Here is a 25816-nt window from a genome sequence, read left to right on the forward strand (position 1 = left end):
AATCACTTCCTTGTGGTAAAGCAGTCGTCTTACTTCTACTCTCTGAAACTTCGGTGTTTCATGTAATATTGCGTTACTTCTTTTCTTTTGTGGCAATTATTCGTACTGCGTGCATGAAACTGCGGGGATCGCCGTAGTGCAATGACGTACTACTGTGTAATCATTTGGCTGCGGCGGAGTCGAGTGAACGGAAAACTTTTACAAACTTTCGAACTGAACGTTTAACTTCAGACCGGTTAATTATTCCAGGCTCTTCCGTCAGACCGAAGCATTCACACACTTGTTTTTGCAGTAAAATCACAGTATCTACTACAACGGGTGAAATGGATGAAATAACTATTTTTACGAACCGTTTTTGATTGAATATAATTTAAGCTGTTTACATTTGGCTTTTACTTCACTATGTCTTAGCAGTTCCACTAAATTAACAATTCTTTTCTACTAGCTCCCAACAATGCTCCTAAATCTCCCGAAATTCAGTACACGCCTCTCTACTACAAAGCTTCAGACCATCGCGATTAAAATTTCATAGCTGAGCACACATATTACATTTAATTCAAAAGAATAATTATCCTGTAAGAGAATTCATTGCGATGATGGCCGTCCAGCCCTATGGTCTGAGGCGCCTTGTCACGGTCCGTGCGGCTCCCTCCGCCGGAGGTTAGAGTCCTCCCTCGGGCATGGGTGTGTGTGTTGTCCTTAGCGTAAGTTAGACTAAATAATGTGTAAGCTTAGGGACCGATGACCTCAGCAGTTTGGTCCCATAAGATCTTATCACAAATTTCCAAATTTCCTATGGTCTGTCCCGTCGTATTATCTACGGCTGTTCGAGGCGTACTGTACTTTCGTATGTCCGTCGCGCCCGCTCACTGGCTACACCAGCTCCGACTCGTCACTTTTCGCCCCTAATTCCCCGAGTTTCTCCATAAGAACGTACAATTCGTTAACATTCATAAAATATGGAAAATAACCGTACATGATACAGTACACAGTGATGATGGAGAAGGGTAAATGTATCAATTTGAGCCTGTACTGCTGTTGCTAAGCCTGTACAGTACGCAACTTTCAGAACTGGTAGTATGGACCGAAACAAGAAATAAATCTCTAATAAACATGAGCTCTAAAATAAGAGCTATGAGCACTTGCTCATATTTGCTACTGCGAAACACTGAAGTATCCATAGCTCATACGGTCTGCATTTTTGAGCCCATATTTACTGGATTTTTTTTCCTTGTTTTGGTGCACGCTACCACCTCTAAAAGTTGCTTACCCTACTATCTTCGGAACAACAGTACTACTACATGTATTCCACTGTCACAGGTATCAAAACGATTTTCGCTTTAACTTTCGATTCGGTAATTTCCAGACAAGGGTCCCTTGATACATTTATCCTGCACCATCATCCCTGAAAGTTTGTGACATCATCACGGAATGAGCCTGTATAAGAGAGGTATGCCCTTACTGGTACAAGTTCCTAAAAATACAGAGTGTTTACAAACCGACTAACCATTTTGCTCTTAAACACTTCATTACGGCTCATGAATAACATGAACGTACGTTGAGAAATTTCTTAATACAAATTTAGTGCATTACATTGTGATTGATTCTGCTTAAACGAAAGCACAAGCCCCTTCGTTCCTGTCTGCCCTTAAATACTCTTGTTAAGATTGTTGGCGTTACTTGCCCCACAGCTGTAAATATAAAGTTTTCCAGTACTTGAAGATTATTGAGTTTCACTTGGTAAATACCCAGACTGAAAAGTCCATTGGGGTCAAACCGGCCAACGGGGAACCCGAAGTTTTGGCAATGCACGGACAACCCATCTCCCAGGAAAAGTGACGTTCTGGTAGTTCCAAACAGTTCTGGAAAAATATGGAGGTGTTTCATCCTATTGGCAGGCGACAATATCCAAAACGTCACCCTGATTAAATTGTGACTCCATAAACTTCCTGTATGTCAAGATAGGCGTTACCTATTACTATTTCTTCAGCAAAATTCAAGGATCCATACACGTCTGGTTCTGTAGTTTCCATCAACACAGTTCCCTTTGGCGTGTTCGGTACCCTTTCTTATAATCCGCTTGGTTGTTCGTCTGCCCAAATCCTACAGTTGTCTGTTCGCACGTCCACAAGCGTGAAATGTTGCAGAAGGCCCTGCAATAATTTATCATTTCTAAGAGCATTCAGTAAGTCATAGCGCGTAGCTTATCGATGATTTGTTCAGTATCCAAAACGTCACCCTGATTAAATTGTGACTCCATAAACTTCCTGTATGTCAAGAGAGGCGTTACCTATTACTGTTTCTTCAGCAAAATTCAAGGATCCATACACGTCTGGTTCTGTAGTTTCCATCCACGCAGTTCCCTTTGGCGTGTTCGGTACCCTTTATTATAATCCGCTTGGTTGTTCGTCTGCCCATATCCTACAGTTGTCTGTTCGCACGTCCACAAGCGTGAAATGTAGAAGGCCCTGCAATAATTTATCATTTCTAAGAGCATTCAGTAAGTCATAGCGCGTAGCTTGTCTGGCACACCGTATGACAAAGTTTATCGATCATTTGTTCAGTTTGAATCGCAGTACTCGCTACACACCAAGTTCCCTGCTTAGTCTTCTGATTGATGCTGAGTGACTGCGAGTAATAGTGTTCTGAATCTTTTCCACAGTTTTGACCGCTACAGCCGGACATCCCAAAAGCTGTTTGTCAGTAACACAACCACTATGCGTGAATTTGTTGGCCATGTTCTTATGGCATGGCTGGTGGATTTGGTTAGTGAAATTTACGCATGATATTGTCCTGCGCCTACTCACTCGAGATTCCACTCAATCAGCACCAACAGCTGTTCTTTCTCCTGTTATGATTACCAACGAAAAAGTCAATTTTTTTAGCCTTAAGAAAGAAATGGCGAGAAACTTTATAAACACTCCGTATTATTTTTCAGAGTATAAGAGGAATATATATAACATTTCGCGCGGTAGCCTGCTCCTGCCATTTCCTACCATGCTCACCCACCTAAGTAACAGTGAATTTCGAGGAGGGAAACTTTTGCTTTGTAAGCTCACGGAACAAAATGTTAGTTGTCTTCCTCAAACGAGCACACTGGTCGCTTTTTAGCGCTGTAGGCGATGTGTAATTGCTAAGAGGCAATTACGTGACCGTCCACAGCTGCCGCACATAAATCGTAGCAGGCAACTGGTGTCTATGCGGTGGTCAGTTGTATGGAATGAGCGCAGTAAGATGAGTCGACGTCGAGACGTGATAGAGTGGCTGAAAGGAACTATCGTGTTTGGGCGTGCTTATGACCACAGCACGAATAAAGTTGGCCGATTTGTTGTTGTATCATCGCGATTCGTCCAACGCGTCTACTGTACAAGGAACGCTGTGCCACACGCAGCCTTTAACTTGGCATAAGAACAATGCTTGTAAACAGATCCTAACGGACAGGGGCCGGGGACGAGTGGCACACTTTGTCAATGACTATTGGTTTCATACCCGACACGAACTTTTGCTGTTAGTGAGTGCAGGCCTGTTTCGACAGTTTCTCATCGGGCATGGTGACAGGAACTGTGTGAAATGGATTCGGGTGTCTCACAAAAGGTCATTGCCACAGCGGTACATAAAGTTGCACGTGTTCGTTGGGCAAAACAACAAAGAAACTGGACACTGGCTGACTGGACTCGTGGACTGTGGTTCGCGATGTTGCGCCTTTTCAAATGAAGCAAGTCCTGGAGAGCATCGACGGGACGATAGGGCGCTTAAGCCGTGATTGTGTGAAGATTGTTGTCCAGTACGAAAGTGGTTCTGTGCTGTTTTGGGGGGTTTTTCTCACCATGTGCGATGTGCCACCCTGAAGTGTGCTACTTACTAACGAGTTAACTGCTCCTGGCAACTCTCAGTACCAATCCCCCCCCCCCCCCCCCCAACACCGATAACTAATTATTAGGCTCACCAGCCTCACCATAAAAGGTTCACCCCATGAGACAAGGGAAATCATTCTGTAAGCAGAAATCCTTGGAACATTTGACCGTCGCAAATGTCCAGCGTCCGTTCATGAGGATCGTCGAACCGCAGAGAAACCATTGCAGAAATATAGGTAACTGTAAATGAAGTTAGCTTATCATCATACAAAGATAACAGCAGACACTCAAAGTGAAATGGCGGCACATAGGACCTAAAACGCGTACAGGTGAAGACATTAACTATTAAAGGGACATGGCAATATAAATTAAAAATGAAAAGGACTTTATACAAATCCTTTAACAAATGTTTCCGTCCTTTTTAAAGTTTGGTAAATCAGGTTCCATCTAGCCTCGGTCTTTATATTGTCTAATAAAAACCCCTTTCTTCTCCACTGTGCCAAGTAAAGTTTAATCTAGCCTCTGTATCATCCTTAGACACTTCCAGCCCCTCTTGACAGCTAGTAAGACCCACAAATTACCTGTCTGCAAAAAACACCCTGAAGGAGGTCACTTGCGACAGTGACCGAAACATCGGTAGTTTTACATATTGAGAATGCGGTCACAAACCCAGAACAATTTTCTGACTGCCTGTCCCCCAGTCTTCGATCGATCAGAATTACCTGCTTTCACGTATAAACTCCTCACGACACCTTCAGCACTTACACTAACACTCCCAGCATCAATTGCTCTCTCTCCTTTTTCCGCTCCTGCACGCTGATACACAGATCTGGCCTCTCCCCTTGTCTCGATTGGCTGTCTCATAAACAATCACAACGACGAGCTCTCATTCGTCACTCAATCCCCTTCTACCCTACGGCTCTCTTGCTCCTACCCCCTCCTTCCCCCCTACAGATGAATTTCCCGATATAATTGTGGAATGGGAACCACACTTAGTGCAGTTAACCGGAAAGTAACATTTTGTAGCTGCCGACACGCCCGTTCTGGGTTTGCAAACTAGCCTCCGAGTTCCCATAGCCGCTATGCTTTCATTGCAACTCCACGGGGACACAAAACGTTGTGACGAACATTTCCGACAACAGTTTAACTTGGCTGTGTCCGGCGTTCGGTAGCTGGAGTGACCTCAGTTCTATATTTGCTAAATAGCTTCTCAGGTCCCACAGTCAGTATGGCTCCGTAACAACTCCAGTGTTCGCAAGGCAACATTTCTGAGAACGGGTTGAATTGGCAGTTTCCAGCGTTCACTGGGCCCTGATTCCCGAGCGTGCAACCAGCCACCCCCGGAAACGTTATCCAGCAAGCTATTCTCCTCGCGCCCGACTCATCAGGTTTCTCACCTTCTCCCATTTACTAAAGTGTGACCAGTATAGAGCTTAACTACATCTACAGACAAAAGTGTCACTAAATGAACCGCCACACACGCCTTACATCCACACGATGTACACTCATGCTCATAAATTAAGGATAATGCTGATACATGGTGAAACAACGCTCTGGTGGGCGGTTTGCGGGTTTAAATCACCTCGGGGTAGGACCATGCGGTGCATGTGACCTGCAGTCGTCGCACGGTGACACTGGCAGCAGTCCACATATGCAGATTTGTGTTGATGCATCACAGAGTATGGTGCAGCGAGTAAGTGTGCAGACGTTTTCACACGTGCTAATGGTGACTGTGTGTTGAAGATGGCTCAAAGAACATATATTGATGACGTTATCAGTTGTAGAAAACTAGGGCGACTGGAGGCTGGTCAAACACAATAGGTCGTAGCACGGGCCCTCCGTGTGCCACAATGTGTGATCTCAAGATTATGGCGACGATTCCAGCAGACAGAAAACGTGTCCAGTCTCTACACTACGGGACGTCCACAGTGTACAACACCACAAGAAGACCCGGTATCTCACCATCAGTGCTCGCAGACTGCCACGGAGTACTGCAGGTAGCCTTGCTCGGGCGTTACCGCAGCCATTGGAACAGTTGTCTCCAGACACACAGTCTGCACACGACTGAACAGACGTGGTTTATTCGCCCGGAGAGCTGCAAGGTGCATTCCACTGACCACTGGTCACAGGGGAGCCCGTAAAGCCTGGTGTCGAGAACACAGTACATGGTCATCGGAACAGTGGTCCCAGGTTAGGTTCACGGACGAGTCCAGGTATAGTCTGAACAGTGATTCAGGCCGGGTTTTCGTTTGGCGTGAACCAGGAACCAGATACCAACCCCTTATTGTCCTTGAAAGGGACCGGTATGGAGGTCGTGGTTTCATGGTGTGGGGTGGGGTAACCATTGGTGCACGTACACCCATACATGTCTTTCACAGAGGAACTGTAACAGGTCAGGTGTATCGGGACGTCATTTTGCACCAGTATGTCCGCTTTTTCAGGGGTGCAGTGGGTCCCACCTTCCTCCTGATGGATGATATCGCACGGCCCCACCCAACTGCCGTCGTGGAGGAGTACCTTGAAACAGAAGATATCAGGCGAATGGAGCAGCCTGCCTGTTCTCCAGACCTAAACCCCATCGAGCACGTGTGGGATGCTCTCGGTCGACATATCGCTGCACGTCTACAAACCCCCAGGACACTTTAGGAGCTCTGACGGGCACTGGTGCAAGAATGGGAAGTTATACCCCAGCAGTTGCTCGACCACCTGATCCAGAGTATGCCAACCAGTTGTATGGCCTGTGTACGTGTGTATGGTGATCATATCCCATATTGATGTCGGAGCACATGCGCAAAAAACAGTGGCGTTTTGTAGCACATGTGTTTCGGGACGGTTTTCTCAACCTATCTCCAATACCATGGACTTACATATCTATGTCGTGTGTGTTCCTCATGTACCTATGCTATTAGCGCCAGTTTTGTGTAGTGCCACGTTATGTGGTACCACTTTCTCCAATTATCCTTAATATATGAGCATGAGTGTATTTTCCAACAATCTCTGCGAAGGAGTGTTGCCCTTTCTTCTACACTTTCCGTCTTCCAAGATGACGACAGCCGTGTTCATATGACTGCACGCATACGTTCCTGATTTGGCGAGCAAATCGGGACCTCTTGTTGCGTCTTGACTGGCCCGCTAAAGCACCCCATCATAATCCGACTGAAAATTCCCGGGACTATTTGGAGCAGCAGATGAAACGTCAGTCAGTATCCTCACAATTTGATATCTCTAAGGGATCCAGTCATAAATGAGTGTCTCCAATTGGATATGGCATACTTGAACAATTTATGGACTCTTCTTCTTGCTGTATAGAGGCCATCACAAAAATTGAAGTTGTTTCACTGTATCATCATGGTTTCTGCCGGGGGGTGGTGGTACTATTCCTTTTCGTCCGATGTCTTTGGTAAACGAAAAAATGTGGTAAAACAATTGAGTTTTTAAAAACTGAGGACAGTCACCAAAGCTTGAGAGGCGTGTGTGAAAGTAACGAAGCAGTAGCGTAGCCTCTCTTACTCCAGCGTCGTAACGCAGTAGATGGGACAAGGAATGTGCTCGGAGAGAAGACACTGTGTCATCAGAACAGCGATTGGAATAATGAGTCACATGAAGAAGTGAAGGGACGCCGATTCAGTTCTCTCTAGTTTCTAGTTCATTCGGAGAATAAAGAACGTTTAGTTGCGCAGCTAGAGGAGCGGAATGAATGAAAAGCTCTACTAACGTAACAGTTGAATATTGTCCACTGTCAAGTAAGAGGGTAGATTCGGGTTCTGCAGGCAGAATATGATAGAGAAAACCATATTCACATTACAGTCTATGGCCCAGATGTCGTTATGATGCAGAGAGTATCCGGAACAGGAGGTAAATAATTAAGCTATGGCGAGCAGATGACCATACATTGTTACCCACGCATTGGAAACAAGCAGACGTTTTATTGATATCAGTAATATTTCTTCGCTACGAGATGTTCTCATTCGTTGTTACAATTCAACAGTCCTCTGCGAACTCACTTGAGGTTGATTGTTATTAAAGTAAGACAAACATTCGCTAGTAAAACTGTATTCAAGTTAGGTGAATTAGCAAAACAACATTAAAGCTAAATGAAGAATACATTATAGATTTGACTTTGTTTCTTGATTCGAGTTCAGTAGTGAAAGCAGATTGAAAGCATATTGGCGATATGCGTTGTAAGTAACGATGCTAACAATTAACCCCGCAGGTGGATGTTGATCAGCAACGGAAGTTGTACGGAAGGCAAATGGAACGAACAGCAGATTTTCAGCCATGCGGAAATTGCGAACACATTCATATTGCAGAAGCTGAGTATTTCTGCTTCGCCGGTTTCCAACTTGCTGCAGTCTAGTGTAATACCACGCGGGCGATTGACGTTCCTACTGGATATTAAAACCGATATTAAAGCTGCTGGTACCGCGAGCTCGGTTACTAATCCCACGTCGCGATCGACTGAATATTTTCGTATCGACAAGGCGAATATCAGCAGTTCCAAAACTGAGCTAATGAGCACCGTGGTGTTCTCTCAGAAACATTCGGGAGACCAACAAGTAGCAAGTAGTGGCGCTTTACCGTTGCCTTACCGATGCAGTTCTCACATATGTCGAAGGATAAGCACCGAGCGAGGTAGCGCAGTGGTTAGACACTGGACTCGCATTCGGGAGGACGACGGTTCAATCCCGCGTCCGGCCATCCTGATTTAGGTTTTCCGTGATTTCCCTAAATCACTCCAGGCAAATGCCGGGATGGTTCCTCCGAAAGGGCACGGCCGACTTCCTTCCCTATCCTTCCCTAATCCGATGAGACCGATGACCACGCAGTCTGGTCTCCTTCCCCAAAACCAACCAACCAACCAAAGGATAAGCGAATTCTTACAGGTTATAAATTAACGAAAACCACTCACTTTTTAAGCGGAAAAAGTCCCGGTTCTTATTCTAATTCTCGATAGTATCAAGTTAATGAGATCGCACAAGTGTCGCTGAGTGCGAGAAAAGCTCTTACAGATGGAATAATTTGTTAGTGAGCAGTAAGAAAACTACGTATGAATTCAAATAGAGCGACAGAGAAATTTAGGCAGTGCATACATCGTTAGCTTCCGAACCTCCAGCTCTCTCCTTGCTTCCCCTTGTAAACACCTCTTCCTCCTCCAGACTGTTTGAAGACCTAACGTTCTAGACGTGTTAATGACCAAAAGTGATGTGTTGAGATAACAAGAAAAACAGTATTGTATGACATACGAAATCAACCCGCACGTTTTTAAAATTTCAAGCATTTACTATCATCAAGGAAATGTAAACTATACTGCAAGGTGAGTGAATTTTTCGTTTGCCAGTAAAAGAAAACTGAAAACGTGAGACTAAATGGGCTAAGTGCAACAGAAATATCATGCTGTAGTGGTTGACAAAACATATCGTAAGATATGTAGACAATACGAAACAAAAGTCATCATGGTGATGTGGTATAAAGGCTACCACAGCAAGCAAGTCTTTTTTTTTTTTTTGAGCAGTCAATGGGGAAATAATTTGCACTACTGAAAGGTGTGTGTAAATGATATCGCCAATGGTTTTGCCCTTCTTTAATATGATTTACACATTCACACTGTTCACTGTCTCTGAATATCCTTTCCAAGTGTACTATTCCACGTGAGGTGATTTTAATTTGTGCAGCAAAACGAATGTATAGCTTTGTTGTGTTGATGAAGTCCTTTTTCTCCATTCTGAGTATGTTGAATACTAAAGAAGGGCGTGCTGGTGTAATTACTTCTGGTAAATCATTACGTATATAACACTTAGCTACTTTTTCGCGCTTTTCTATCACAAGATACGAGACTGTGGTCTGAAATCACATACTTACGTTATTTGCAATGAAATAGGCCCCAATACACTAAGAACACGTGCTTGTATATGTAAGTATGCGGTTTTTGTTTTATCCACAGCTGTTATCATTCTAAATCAAAAGTTCCTCTTTATTGCCAGTTACATTGATTTTTAGTGGAATTCAGAACATGAAATAGACACGATGCTATGTTGTTTGCTCCAGGAGACCCTTCACCCTGATGCCACAATTACATTATTGCCTCACTGTTGTAGTAAGCACGATCACGGAAGTTGTAATAAGAAAGATGGCGTAACTAGGACGTACCTGATTATGTAAGAATTGGAACATACAATACTTCTTGCAGATCGATAGCTAATGTCCAAGTCTTACTTCCAGAACACGACAAACAATATGGCAACTAGCACATACGTGAGTTAAACTGATGCAATTCAACGCTGATTACCGAGCGAGGTGGCGCAGTGGTTAGCACACTGGACTCGCATTCGGGAGGACGACGGTTCAATCCCGTCTCCGGCCATCCTGATTTAGGTTTTCCGTGATGTCCCTAAATCGTTTCAGGCAAATGCCGGGATGGTTCCTTTGAAAGGGCACGGCCGATTTCCTTCCCAATCCTTCCCTAACCCGAGCTTGCGTTGCGTCTCTAATGACCTCGTTGTCGATGGGACGTTGAACACTAACCATCACCACCACCACCACCACCACCACCACCACCACCACCACCATCAACGCTGATTGCCCAGGATGTTTAGAATGAAGGAGGCCTTCTGTTCGTCGCTGTTACGATTCGTTACTTTCGTCATACGATGAAGCTCGTTGAGTGCAACATACTCGGATGGCTGTAGCACCTTTAGAGCGAATACAATCGATTTTTCTTTTAAAAAAATGGTACATAGCTCATTTAGAATGTTAGGTCTTCATTTATCAAAATCTGTGGATCGTGTGCTACCACGGTGACCGCGTTTTTCCCGCACCCTACCAAGCCGTAACGATCGAATCGTCAAAACTCGAAAAGTTTATCAGTGATTTCCGACAGCTTATCAATCCGCAAGAGGTTCACCGAGATCGGTTTCCGATACCTGTCTAAAACGTTCATGGAGTTCAATGTTTGTACTTTTGCGCCAGGGGTAGTTTATGTTGAAGCATGAGCGAAGAGATGGCGCCAAGTAGTCGGTTTTAGCTACATGTAGAAAGTGCAGCTTTGCAGCGATTGTTGGAATAACGTAAGGCCTCCACAAACTCAGCTACTCAAAGGGAGCGTAACTGTTCAGTGGTCTGAATCGCTGACTGTTGATTCACTGGACAGCAACGCAGTTCCTCACAAGGCGCTCCTCTGGACGGACGGGAACTACCGTTCACGTATGTGATCTTGGAGAGCAAAGAGCACTGTTTGTTACAGCGCTCGAACATATTTTGCTGTGCTTCTATTGTCGATACAAATTCAAGTTCAGAGGAAGGGTATTGTATTATAATAGAGACTCCACAAACGAAACGGACATTTGTGCTTTGTCTGTAAAGCCAGATAAATGTAAACTAAAGGATACTTCTGTAACAGCGAAGGGGCTGCAACAACCGTATTAGAAATTCATTTTTTCATACATTAACTAAATGGTGTTACAGGGATTTAGTGCAGTTGATTTCTTCCGTATTGACACAGAGCAATACGAACGGGAGAGAATTCACTACGCAAGAGTACGGAAGTTAATCACGTTGATGTAAGGAAATGTTGATTCAATTTATATACGCAACAAATAAGCAAAGTTTTCATATTCCGAACAAAGACAGTTCTGAAGTGCTCTCATTTTTCTTTGCGCTCAGGCAAAAGCATGTCTACTTTCCTAGGAATCAATAAGGGAAAACGAATTGTATAAGCTCACGCAAAGTGTTTAATTTACAAATACGTGACTACGGGCTGCACATTCGTTCAACTTTCATAGCAACTTAGTACGAGGAGAAAACACTAGTGGAATACATTTTAGCGGAGTGCTCAAAAATATTTTGGAATGTACTCATGTCAGTACGAAGAGAAGAGCGTTACATCAAAATTGCCGATCTTTTTGATCAGCTACGAAATTGAAAAATTGGCAAACATATTTTAGTTACAAATCATACAACTTTATTATACACTATATATATATATATATATATATATATATATATATATATATATATATATATATATATATATGGCTTACCGGCCATTTGACCATCTTCTTCTCTACGGATGTACAAACAGTGCCCGAACTCTTACGGGAATCGGCAGTAAAGCCGCGAGTAATGAGTGCAATGGGCAGGGGCACTACGAGTATAGTGCTGGACAATAAGTTGCGAATGTGGGTCTTACAGTCGTACTGTCCTCTGTGTCCTCGGTGGCTCAGATGGATAGAGCGTCTGCCATGTAAGCAGGAGATCCCGGGTTCGAGTCCCGGTCTGGGCACACATTTTCAACTGTCCCCGTTGACTTATATCAACGCCTGTATGCAGCTAAGGGTATTCATTTCATTGTAATTCTATTATACACTGGTGGACAAAACACGATGACGAAAGTAAATTTCGCATCATGCGTCACTGCCAGAACAACAAAGCACAATGAAACTTGGACCATACTTGGAAAGAACTGCTACAGTATAATATAGCACGTAACTGAAAGAAATGCGCAATGAGGCGGAAAGAGATAACACTTTTTTTCAACGACAGTAACTGCACGATTCGTGATGCTCACCTTGTCATTACCAAATGGCGTGACATGGTTCTCAGTTGGGTACGGGATGACCACGAACAGCAGTACATGCTCGGCAACGTGCTCCCATGCCGGACACAAGATTGGTTAGGAGTCCTTGTGGTGTGACGTCCCATTCCTCCACCAGCGCGGTTGAAAACTGCTGTATAGGCGTTTTTGCATGTAGTCGTGGCTTCAATACGCGTCCCCAATACATCCCAGACGTGCTCGATGGTATTTAAATCGGGGGAACCCGAAGGCCAGTCCATTCGCCGAATATCCTCTCTTTCCAAGAGCTCTTCCACCTGGACGTGCCATTTAATCTATAAAAAATGAAGTCAGTGCTGAATCCACCCCTGAAAATACGCGCATGTGGGAGACGTACATTCTTACAGCAACGTCGACTGGTGAATGTACCGTGTTGAACGACTTCGAGGTCAGTACGCCCATGCAAGACTAGGCCTCCCTACACCAAACCACCTGATCCACCAAAATGATCGCATTCGACGTGCTGGAGAGATGGGGACACGTAACGCACCGAGGAATGTCGTCGTACGTGATCGTTTTTGTAGTCCAGGTGCTTCGGAGTGGAGAGGTAGAATGCTTCATAGGTATACTGGCCTCCATTAATGTGTTATCATGGTGATTGACTCATCCGTGTTTTGCCAAGTGATCAGCCACCCACATACCGCTGTGAATGGCTTTAGTTTTCCAATCATCTTCATTGTGTTTTAATTGACAGTTTTCGCTCTTCCCCATTTGTGGCTTTGTCTTCCATGTAGGGAGCTGGTGTAAAAATTGGGACCAAACTGCGGAGGTCATCGGTCGCTAAGCTTACACACTACGTAATCTATCTTAAACTAACTTACGTTAAGGACGACACTCACACCCACGCCCGAGGGAGGACTCGAACCTCCGACAGGGCGAGCCGTGTGGACCGTGAGAAGACGCCTGAGACCGCGCGGCCACCACGAGCGGCGTGAGCTGGTGTGATTGAGCTGGTGTGATTGAGCGGGTGATGAAGAGTGATATTGGCAGAGAGTGAGTGCAATTTTATCTCAGTTTGCTTTTTAGTTCTTTTATGGCATTCTCTGCCTTTTAACCACAGTCGTTTTAACTACTCTTCATTTGGGCGCTGATAACCTCGATGTTGAGCGAACCTAACTTCACACACACACACACACACACACACACACACACACACACACACACACACACACACACACACACACACACTAATCTCCAAATTTATCAACGAGGTACACTCACTGGTCAACTTCATTACGACACCCCTTCCCCCATGTGCGTTTTTCAGGGGTAAATTCGGTTCTGACTTCATTCTTAAAGGATGACAATGTGCGACCGCACACAACAGCACAGGTGGAGCAGCTACTCGAACGAGAGGATATTCGGCGAATGAACTGGCCTGGCCGTTCCACCGACTTATACCACATCGAGCACGCTTAGGATACGCTGGGAAGACGAATTGCAGCAGTTGTCAACCGCTTTGGTGCGGAACAGAACGCCCTACCACAAGAACTGCTTGTCTGCGTGGGGAGCATGTTGTGCAGGATGCGTTATGGTCCGAGTTGGTGATCACACATCCTATTACGAACAGTGTCCGGCTTTTTGTAATGTCCGGAGCAACGTGGTGAATCACCGTCATTTCAGTGTAATTCTTATCGTTGAATAAAAGTGACATTTCTGTTCGTGTCATTGCGTATTTCTGTACTATACTTTCCATCTACGGTGCAAGTTTCATCGAGTTATATTACTTGGCAGTGAAAATGAAATAGTTACTTTCGTTCTTAACTTTTGCACATGAGTTTATTAATGGCATTTATCACGGTCGAGACCGGTTTTGCTAGAAGGAATAGCGACGGCGTAGTATTTCACGCGTTAGCAGTCAAATACTGGATAACGAATCTATGTTGGTATCGATGTACTGGGTGACAATTATTGAACTATATGAAAAGAAACGTGAATTAGTTACTAACTACGCCATACACACACTTTTTTGAACGTGTAAACGTCACTACAAATATTTGGATTTATGTTATGACATGTTCGAATTGCCTGCCATCGTTGCCGATGATGTGGCTCAGACGCCTAGAGACTTTCTGCATGACCCGCTGAAGTGTCGGAACATCTATGCTGTCGATGACCTCCCGAATGGCTGTTTTCAGCTCAGCAATGCTTTTGGGGTTATTGATGTACACCTTGCCTTTAATATAATCCCACAGAAAGGAGTCGCATGTATTCTGATTCGGAGAATATGGCAGCCAATCGAGGCCCAGGCCAGTGGTCTCTGGGTACACCAGGGCCAGAATGGGGTCCTCAAAACGCTCCTCCAAGACATCAAACACTCTCCTGCTTCGATGGGGTCGAGCTCCGTCTTGCATGTACCCTATCTTGTCGAAATCAGGGTCACATTGGATAATGGGGATGAAATCATCTTCCAAAACCTTCACGTTCCGTTCGGTAGTCACCGTGCCATCAAGGAATATCGCACCGATTATGCCGTGACTGGACATTGCACACCACACAGTCTAACATTCTGCGTGGTGTCTGTTTGTTCTGTATCGTGTCTCCCTACCACTTTCTCGCAACGACGCTCTGAGCGTGTTTTTTAGGGAATTGACTAGTTTGAACCTGGGACCTGTTGCTGGTAAGGAGACACCAGACCACACATGACGTGTAGAATTCAGAAGAGTTCAGTGAGACTAGCGATGATATAACCAAATACTTAATGATTTCAGCGTCAGCTCCACTGCACTCCCTGTAAAAGAATCTTAATACTAAGTAAATTTAGTGGAAGGGGTTCAAGGCTTTCCTATTTTTAGTTAGCTGGTAAAATAACGTCGAAAAAGCAGTTAAGTTCACCATTGGAAATTTTATTCTACTCACAAAACATTGTTTAAAAATTGCACTATTGATAAAAGGAAATGTTTTTACACAGGATGGTAAAAACCAACTGCGTTCAACAAAAATGTGAACGAATATTCCCTGAGTGGGTTTCCAAGTTCTACAATGGATTGAAGGATGACCTATGCCATATCACATCTATAATCTAGGTTTAAATTAAGTTTCACAAAAGAGAAAACTATCAAAATGGTCTACAGTGACCCTTAATTATCTTTAATTACTTATCTAACTTGTCCTAAATTACAGTGGCTGATGTGGCTTCTCAGTAACTATATAACAGAAAAATCATCGCATTTCCGATTTTTACTTCAAGTGGCAAATGTGAACACCATGAGCTTTAATTGACGATCGACACTAGTATTACGTAAAAAGGGGGTGTAACAGATGAGACTTCTGCAGTTCTGAGTGAAGCTTTATGTGCTGTTATGCGGCATCGCATGCGTTCATTACCTTGTCGGTGTTCGTCAGGGGGCGGCGGACAGCACAGCTCCGCTCACCTCGCTGTCTCGGAAGCAACTCTCTCCTAACTTCTCCTTACTACAATTTACCGAAGTTGGTTTAAAAAAAAATCTATCTGGCTGTGTTTTCATCTGACCAATCAGGGTCCCAGTGTTAACCTTAAGCTCTGCCTACAAAAATTCTGTCTATCCAATGAGAAACGTTATACTTTTCGTGGTGGGGCAATGTTTTTTAAAGTTTGCAACGTAACAGAGACGCGAAAAAGTCTCACGCTAAAACTTGCAGCTGGTGTGGTCCTTTTAGCGTTATCGTAAGATCTATACTGTTCTTCTGAAGGGCTCTATCTTTTAACATGGGCTGGGGGGTGGTCCTAACGTAACAGAGACGCGAAAAAGTCTCACACTAAAACTTGCGGGTCGTGTAGCCCTTTTTGTGTTATCGTAAGATCTATACTGTCCTTCTGGAGGGCTCTAGCTTTTAACATGGGCTGGGGGGGGGGGGGGGGTGGTCCTGACGGGACAGAGACGCGAAAAAGTCTCACGCTAAAATTTGCGGGTGGTGTGGTCCTAGCGGTTCGCTGGCGACGTGGGTGTCCGTCCGTCCCTTATCATAGGGCCTTCCAGCTTAACACGGTTCTGATCTCGGCTTCTATTCTCGTTTCTCCCCTCGGAACTGCGTCTTTCTCACGGTGGGAAGGTATGACATGCATTTAGGCATTCTTGTGTTAGTCTGTGGTATTCCATTTGCTCACTCGTTACTCGTATTACTTTGGTTAATTTAATGTCACGATTTATTCGAAGCTATGTGACATACTACTGGATTTGCTTATCATGTCAGGGTTTTCATGGAAGGTGTTGGATTTGCCTGACACCTTACAACAGTTACCAGCTGAGGGTGAAGAGACACCTCTATCGAGATGCGGATTCTCAGTCCCCCAAGTGCACCAAGTTCGGTTATTGACGAACCCATCCAAATGAAAGTGTGCTTCGTCGCTAAACCAAAGGTGCATGCGCGTGCTAATTCCCACCATGCCCTGCGGCCAACCGTACAGTTTCAATGTCCTAACGCAGACCGTTCAGAAGTTATGACGATTTAATTTCATATAGTTCAATAATTGTCACCCTATACATTGAGAATGGTACACCTTTTTCCGTATTATGTTCTAGTATGTGAAGCGTTGTCTTATCACACTACTTAAGGAGACCATTCAGCAAAGACTTCTACAGCATACTAGACATAACGTTGGCAACATGTGGGCGGGCGTCATCCTGCCACAGAATGAAGCCGTTTGTCAAGAGTTCTGGGCGTTGGTGCCCATCAATTCTTGCAAAGTTTCCACGTACCGCTGTGCGTTAATTGTGGCACCGTGGAGTGTTGACGGACGGAATCATTCTGTTGCTGGATTATGCCCGCCCATATGTTGCCAAGGTTCTTTCGATTACGCTGCAGAAGTTTCTCCGGGAAGCTCTTACGCCTCCTCCATAAGGTCCCGATCTCTCCCCTTGCGATTCTCATGTTTTTGGAGCGCTGAAGGAGGATATTCGTGGCCGTCGATTTGATTCGGACGAAGAGGTGTACTACTGGGTACAATCATAGCCCCGCAGGCAGCCGCAAACATTTTTCCATTAAGGCATTGATCGTCTTGTCTCACAGTCGGGTAAATGTGTTAGCAATTATGGCGATTGCTTTTGAAATAATAAACAGCTAACTTACTTTTTTTTCTGTCTCATTTTCGTTTGATCGCCCCTTAAAAATACAATTAATGATTGCGTCGTTCATCGACCAAAGGGTGTTGCATTCCTCGTGCTCTACGTCCCTGTTAATGCGGACAGGATGTGGGACGCGAGTTCATAATCTGTTAAAAATATGGGGCAGTGGAGGGATACGTGGTTAGTTGACGGGTGCCAGGAACCGGCACACGTGTCGGAGGGTAAGGCGATTATAGCGCTGAGAAGCCGCCGCGGGCACCAGAAGTCGTACAGCGCTCAGCTGTCTTGGCACACGCGCCGCGGATGACATGGGTTCAAGTATCATGCCAAGGCTCTTCTCGTCTCTAGCCACTCTGGTAGTGGACTAGGCTAGCAGTTATTTTGGATATTTAAAAGACGCCTTCGCAACTACAAAAAAACACCGCATATTTATTTTACCATATGCGCCTCGTTTTATTGATTTAAAACATCATCAGTGGTCCGGAGTGAAATATATTAACATTTTTGAATTGCTTTCTACATGCAAAACAGTTCGTTACAAATCGTATTGAAATGAGATTTCTATTTCCATCATTTTCAAAGTATTTCTGCGTTTTGCACTCGTTTTCCGCTTGCAGCACCACAAATACGAGGAAACATTGCACCACTAGCGTTTATTTACATTGTTTTGGGCAAATGTGTGTCTGTGTGTAGTGTTGCCAACTTATCCGCTAGTTTTAGTTTTCCCTGTATCTAAAACGGTCCTTGTGATTTGTGGTGTGCAGTACGGGTGTTATGTCGTTTTACTTATGTTCATATCCATTTGTTTTAATATTTAAGTGAGGTGAAGGAATGTAGAGTAGATTGGGAGAGGGAGGGACGGGAGCTCAGATGAGAACAAGGTAGTGAACAGTAATTGAGTTGGCACTGAGATGGAGAAAGAGAGGGAAGAGGTAAAAGTGAAACATAGAAAGGGGGAGGGAAAAGTAAAACGTAAAGGGATGACTGATTTTTTTTCCTTGCAGTATCTTCAACAATTTCATATACTGGCTGGTTTCCAATGTTTACCTGGTCGTTAAACACCTATTTACTGTTTGTTAGCGCTTTATGTATGTAGTAGCTTTCTTGGAAAGTAAAGAGATAACCGTTTTTACTGATTTTTATCATGTTTATATCTTTTTCTATTGTTATTGCGCCAATTTATGCGTATTTAAAGCGCTTTGCATGTTGAGTGGTTTATTTCCATAATCTTGTTTTCTTTGTACCTGCTGGCAGTCGTCTCACTGCAGGTTTTGTCACAGTATCTGCATTTGGGCTGGTAGGAGCCGGACTGATGGTTTTTGTCTGGTTTTGGTTTCAGTTTTGGGATACATTTCTGTATTAAATTATTCATTTTGTATGTAATGTTTATAGCCTGTTTTTCGAAAATAATGCCTATCTTGTACGTGAGCTTTTTGTGGTAGGTAACAGTAAGCTTGTTCAATTTTTACCATCATTTATAGTTTTATTTTCAGCATGACTTTGTGTTTTTTATCATCTTTCACGTTAAGAAATGTGTATTGTTGCAAGATTTAGTGAAATTATGCCAGAAACATCACTGCCAGACGCAGAGAGACCTATTAAAAGTGCAAAAAGACGACACTTTTGAATATAACAGGACATCATACAAAAAATGCAGTAAGAAAAGGACCCTCTGCAGTACTTTTTGTAACGAACTGTGTAAGGTGTCAGGCAAATCCAACACCTTCGCTGAAAACCCTGACATGATAAGCAAATCCAGTATTATGTCACATAGCTCCGAATAAATCGTGACATTAAATTAACCAAAGTAATACGAGTAACGAGTGAGCAAATGGAATACCACAGACTAACACAAGAATGCCTAAATGCATGTCATACCTTCCCACCGCGAGAAAGACGCAGTTCCGAGGGGAGAAACGAGAACAGAAGCCGAGAGCAGAACCGTGTTAAGCTAACCGACAGGACCCCCCCCCCCCCCCAGCCCATGTTAAAAGCTAGAGCCCTCCAGAAGAACAGTATAGATATTACAATAACACTAAAAGGGCCATACCAGCTGCAAGTTTTAGCATGAGACTTTTTAGCGTCTCTGTTACGTCGCAAAAGTTAAAAACATTACCCCACCACGAAAAGTATAACGTTTCTCATTGGATAGACAGAATTTTTGTAGGCGGAGCTTAGACTGAGACCCTGTTTGGTCAGATGAAAACACAGCCAGATAGTTTTTTCTTAAACCAACTTCGGTAAATTGTAGTAAGGAGAAGTTAAGAGAGAGTTGCTTCCGAGACGGCGAGCTCGAGGGTGCTGCGCCGGCCGCCGCCCCCTGACGAACACCGACAAGGTAATGAACGCACGCGATGCCGCATTTTTGAGCGCATAAAGCTTCACTCAGAACTGCAGAAGTCTCATCTGTTACATCCCCTTTTTACGTAATACTAGTGTCGATCGTCAATTAAAGCTCATGGTGTTCACATTTGCCACTTGAAGTAAAAATCGGAAACGCGATGATTTTTCTGTTATATAGTTACTGAGAAGCCACATCAGCCACTGTAATTTAGGACAAGTTAGATAAGTAATTAAAGATAATTGAGGGTCACTGTAGACCATTTTGATAGTTTTCTCTTTTGTGGAACTTAATTTAAACCTAGATTATAGATGTGATATGGCATAGGTCATCCTTCAATCCATTGTAGAACTTGGAAACCCACTCAGGGAATATTCGTTGACATTTTTGTTGAACTCAGTTGGTTTTTATCATCCTGCATTAAAACATTTCCTTTTATCAATAGTGCAATTTATAAACAATGTTTTGTGAGTAGAATAAAATTTCCAATGGTGAACTTAACTGCTTTTTCGACGTTATTTTACCAGCTAACTAAAAATAGGAAAGCCTTGAACCCCTTCCACTAAATTTACTTAGTATTGAGATTCTTTTACAGGGAGTGCAGTGGAGCTGACGCTGAAATCATTAAGTATTTGATTATATCATCGCTAGTCTCACTGAACTCTTCTGAACTCTTACATGTCATGTGTGGTCTGGCGTCTCCTTACCAGCAACAGGTCCCAGGTTCAAACTAGTCAATTCCCTAAAAAACACGCTCAGAGCGTCGTTGCGCTAAAGTGGTAGGGAGACACGACTTAGAAGTCGCAGAAACCACGCAGAATGTTAGAACTGTTTTTAGTTCTAGAAATCAAACGAAAATTGTAAATTCTGGACCATCGACGATGTTCTAAATCACTAAAAGTAAATGCGTATAGTGATCTAACTAGACGGTTATCAAATCCCTTTGATAACAGTAAAGCAAGTACAGACACACAAATGAAGAATTTAGACGAGCAATACTTGCATATAATTATGCACACAAGTCTACAGATTAGAGATAGCTGCGTGACTAAGTGTTTGTGGATGGATGTGCATTGTATGAGTGCATGAGAAACTGCTTACTGGTGGCCCATTTCCAGGTGAAAGAATGTACGATGCAGTTGATTAGTTACAAGTGCGGTGCATCTGTATGGTCTTGCAGACCTGCACATGTACATTTTAATGTATTCGTGTTCGGATGACAGTGTCGGCAGTAAACGTTTCGGTGGTAATACACTGGCCTCGTATTTGGGAGGTCGGCGGTTCGACCCCCTGTTTTAACTTTTCGGTGATTTCCCTAAATTGCTTAAGGTGAATGCACTGTTCGTTCCTGTGAATGGTTACGGCCCATTTCCCCTCCCTATCCTTTCCCAATCGGAGCTCCACCTCGCCTCTAAGAAATCTCGTTGTCGCCGGGATCTTAAATGCCAACTTCTTTACTTCTCACCTCTCTGTGCTGGACACTTCTGCGTGAATGGTGATGCATTTCTGCACAGAAGAGTCTCAACGTTAGAAAACTAGAGCGAAATTCAGCAAGTTTTTAAAACAACGCTTCGTACAGGACTGGCTGTTGCCAGATTTCACAATTTGCGATAAATCGTTAGAAACAGTAACAACCCTCAAATATCTAGGCGTCGGTTCGGAGCGACCTCGAGTGTAACAACCACATAAAATTAACTGTAGATAAAGTAGATATCAGACGAAGAGTCATTGGAAAACTTCTAAGGAAACGTATTTCACCACGAAATCAGTTACCGGTGGCTTACGACATTTGCGTTGAATCGATTCGTTAGTACTGTTCGCTAGTATGTGATCCTTGCCAGATAGGCTTAATAAAGGACATAGAGAAGTTCAAAAGAAGGGCACTGGGTTCGATTATTTAGCGCGAGAGCATTACCGAGAAACACATCCAAGTACAGTGGCAGACGCCGTAAAACAGACTGCGTGCGTCACGGCGACGTTTACTGTTCAAATTCTGAGAAAACACATTCTAAAGAGGCAATTCATGCCGTTGACGTCTCTTGAAGTGACAGTAAGGCAAACGCGGAGAATTTTGAGTTCATACAGATCCTTACCGACATTCGTTATTTCCACAAACAATTGACAAATTTAACAGGAAAGGAGGGCATACGATAGCTACAAATAAAGACTGCTCCGCACTGACGCCGTAGCATGGCTTGTGGAATGGAGGCGCGATATCACAAGTGTGTTGTGTGTTTTCAACAACACTCGAGTCAGACATCACTTTTTCTGCAGCTGTGGATTGTACACTGAAGATCCCAGGAAACTGGTACACCTGCCTAATATCGTGTGGGGCCCACCGCGAGCACGCAAAAGTGTCGCAACACGACGTGGCATGGACTCGACTAATGTTTGAAGTAGTGCTGGAGGGAAATGACACCATGAATCCTGCAGGGCTGTCCATAAATCCGTAAGGGCACGAGGGAGTAGAGATCTCTTCTGAATGGCACGGCGCAAGACATCCTAGATATGCACAATAATGTTCTCACCTGGGGAGTTTGGTGGCCAGCGGAAGTGTTTAAACTCAGAAGAGTGTTCGTGGAGCCACTCTGTAGCAATTTGGACGTGGGTGTGTCGCATTGTCTTTTTGGCATTTCCCAAGCCCGTCGGAACGCACAATGGACATGAATGGATGCAGGTTATCAGACGGGATGCTCACGTACGCATCACATGTCAGTCGTATGTAGATGTATCACGGGTGTCATATTACTCCAACTGCACACGCCCCACACCATTACAGAGCCTCCACCAGCTTGATCAGACCCTTGCTGACAACCAGGGTCCATGGATTCAGGACGTTGTCTCCACGCCCGTACACGTCCTTCCGCTCAATACAATTTGAAACGAGACTCGTCCGACCAGGCAACGTGTTTCCTTTCATCAGTAGCCCAATGTCGGTGTTGACGGGTCCAGGCGAGGTGTAAAACCTTCAGTCGAGTGGGATTTCAGCTCCGAATACCATATCGATGATGCTTCGTTGAATAGTTCGCACTTGTTGATAGCCTAGCATTGAAATCTGCAGCAATTTGAGGAAGAGTTGCACTCCTGTCACGTTGAACGATTCTCTTCAATCGTCGTTGATCCCGTTCTTGCAGGATGTTTTTCCGGCCGCAGCGATGTCGGAGAGTTGATGTTTTACCGGATTCCTCATATTCACGGTACACTCGTGAAATGGTCGTATGGAAAAATCCTCACTTCATCGTTACCTCGGAGATGCTGTGTTCAATCGCTCGTGCGCTGACTGTTCAAACTCAAATTTCCATAACGTGTCATTGTAGCAGCAGTAACGCATATAACAACTGCGCCACACACTTGTTGTCTTATATAGGCGTTGCCGACCGCAGCGCCGTATTTTCCCTGTATACATCTCTCTGTATTTGAATACGCATGCCTGTAGCAGTTTCTTTAGTGCTTCAGTGTATATGAGAAATGTTTTAAAGCACAGCTGACAATAGATACATTGATACGCTGAACTGTTAGACTTTGTTCAGTAACGATACTTTCCAAGTTAAAATGGTTCAGATGGTTCTGAGCACTATGTGACTTCTGAGATCATCAGTCCCGTAGAACTTAGAACTACATAAACCTAACTAACCTAAGGACATCACACACATCCGTGCCCGAGGCAGGATTCGAACCTGCGACCGTAGCGGTTCCAGACTGTAGCGCCTAGAACCACTCGGCCACCCCGACTTTTCAAGTAATTTCTGTATACAGCGTCAGCTGATTGTCTTGAAGGACCTATTATTCGTGGTCCATCGGGGTCATAATTCTGCTTTGTGACACATTTCCAAATTTATCGTAATCACTCTGAATAGTGATAGACGCTGTCTCAGTCTTGACAGGAACTGACTACTTGGACGACGGAATTCCGCGCCAAAACTGAAAACACTTCCTTAACAGCCGAGTCGGTAGTTCAAGACCCATGTCTAATCCACAGCGCCTCCATCTTCGGTTGTCTTATTGCGAACTTCAGTTGTGTCTTAGATTCTCTAAAAATCTTTTCAGAAGTTTCCAGATCGGCGGTGAACTCTGCCTCATCTAAGCTTGCCTCGAAACATCCACACATTGCTACATCTAACTTGTCGACCTTCATTCTCCAGTAGGAGAAGGAAATGAATAGCATTATAGACAGGTCGTCCTTCCGTGCAAGATCATAAGGAGGAAATACTTTCGCGTCTGTTAATGGTTTCACATACAATAAGAAAAAGAGGCCCTTCGCACGGTTTACGTCATTCAAGTGTAGAGAATACTCACGTTTCTGTTATCCAAGACGCCGCCCCCATTTCAGTGCTACTGCGTCAATCTGCATAACTGGTGTCTAGTTCGAGAAGAAGAAAATAACGAAACCACGGAAGATACGATGGTATCGCAGTTGCGCTCGTTGAAGCAAGTTGTATGTAGCAGACGATCTTCAGGCGCATGAAGACCTACTAATTTTTTCTGTTTCTTAGTGTGCTGCCTCGTACTCTGAACACGACACCTGAAGTGTTTCTGCAGTTTATTTACGGGCTTACTATCCAAGTTTGATCGGCGCGCTTTTCCGAGGTTTCTTACCTATGATTTTAGATTCATACTTTGTTTCAGAAAGCTGTTTATGAAGATGGGTCGCTAATTAGAGCGTCGTTGACGGTACTTCAAACTCGTACCGCGTTTTCTTTTTGTTTCCAAATACAAAATAATGTAATCGATATGAGGAGAATATATACTACGCAAAATGAGATTATAATCGTAGACAGAGTATATAGCACAACTCTTCATCTTCGTAGCACAGTAGAATACCCACCTCATACACAACTTGAGAACTGCTAGTGTTACTTCCTCGTAAATGATTAACTCAATGAAGAAAATTGCTCCCATTTTTTATAAAAGCTATTTGGTGGAGACATGTTTCATTAGTTATTTTGAAGCAAGTACTGTGAGGGATTAAGTAAGACAAAAGTAAAATGGTTGTGGCTATCATTTCTGTCAACTCAGAATGCGGCAATACCTTTCTGAGAAAGTGTGGGCCATCCGATGCAGGTACGAAAGACATAGAAATTCCTCTTTCATCGTGAGGCCAAAACTCAAGTGTTTTCTGACAGCTACTTTTTATTAAAGATAGCCATAAACTTTAATCTTTGATACCACCAGTTCGCAATTTCTTCAGTGAGATGAATTTTTATCTGGTTTCGGTTTTTTTTGTCTTCTTTAGTCCATACTGGGTTATGGAAATTAAGAAACATAGTTGATATTATTAGCACACATGGAGTAAATCGGTCATCAGCACTTAGGTTGGTACGAACACTACACTGCTTTTTTTGGCGTGGTACTATGAATGTGGTATGCCATCGCCAGCTCCGAAATGAGAACCGGTGTACATAGCCAATTACAGTGTGGGTCCTAATTCATAGAGCAGTCTCATTCTTTTTTTCACTTTCACAAAGCGTTGTCAGATGTGAATTTCACGTTAGGTGTCAAAAAAAAAAAAAAAGCCCTTTGTCCACCTGAAGACCAGAACCCAGTAATTTCTTATTTTTTACATCACACCTGCGCAGCCATTAAACCACATTTCCACGCAAAGAGTAAATTGTTCTTACATATTTGATCAAAAGTATCTGGACACGTATTCTCTCTTTACAAGCATGAATCCCGACATGTGGGGTCGGCTGTTATGGTTACCTGGATTTGGAGTGTTAATTTTAAGGGGTGACCCAGATGCACTTCCTGTCGCCTCCCCCCCCCCCCACCCCCACCCCTCCTGGGACAGAATGTGTGTACCCCAACTGTCTGTACCTAGTGTAATCCACATCGAGCCCGGTATTCACCTAGCTGGATGTGGAAAACCGCCTAAAAACCACATCCAGGCTGGCCAGCACACTGGCCCTCGTCGTTAGTCCGCTGGGCGGATTCGTTCTGGGGCCGGCGCGCCTTCCTTAGTCCAGGAAGC

General features: G+C 44.0%; 1 protein-coding gene across 3 annotated transcripts in view; it reads left to right on the forward strand.

The window, feature by feature from the left end:
* Window positions 1-25816, forward strand: part of LOC126259224 (protein GDAP2 homolog) — a 1081164-nt gene that overhangs the window by 126632 nt on the left and 928716 nt on the right. The gene's annotated exons all lie outside the window — the stretch shown is intronic.

This window comes from Schistocerca nitens, chromosome 5 (assembly GCF_023898315.1).
Source record: "Schistocerca nitens isolate TAMUIC-IGC-003100 chromosome 5, iqSchNite1.1, whole genome shotgun sequence".
Taxonomy (NCBI): domain Eukaryota; kingdom Metazoa; phylum Arthropoda; class Insecta; order Orthoptera; family Acrididae; genus Schistocerca; species Schistocerca nitens.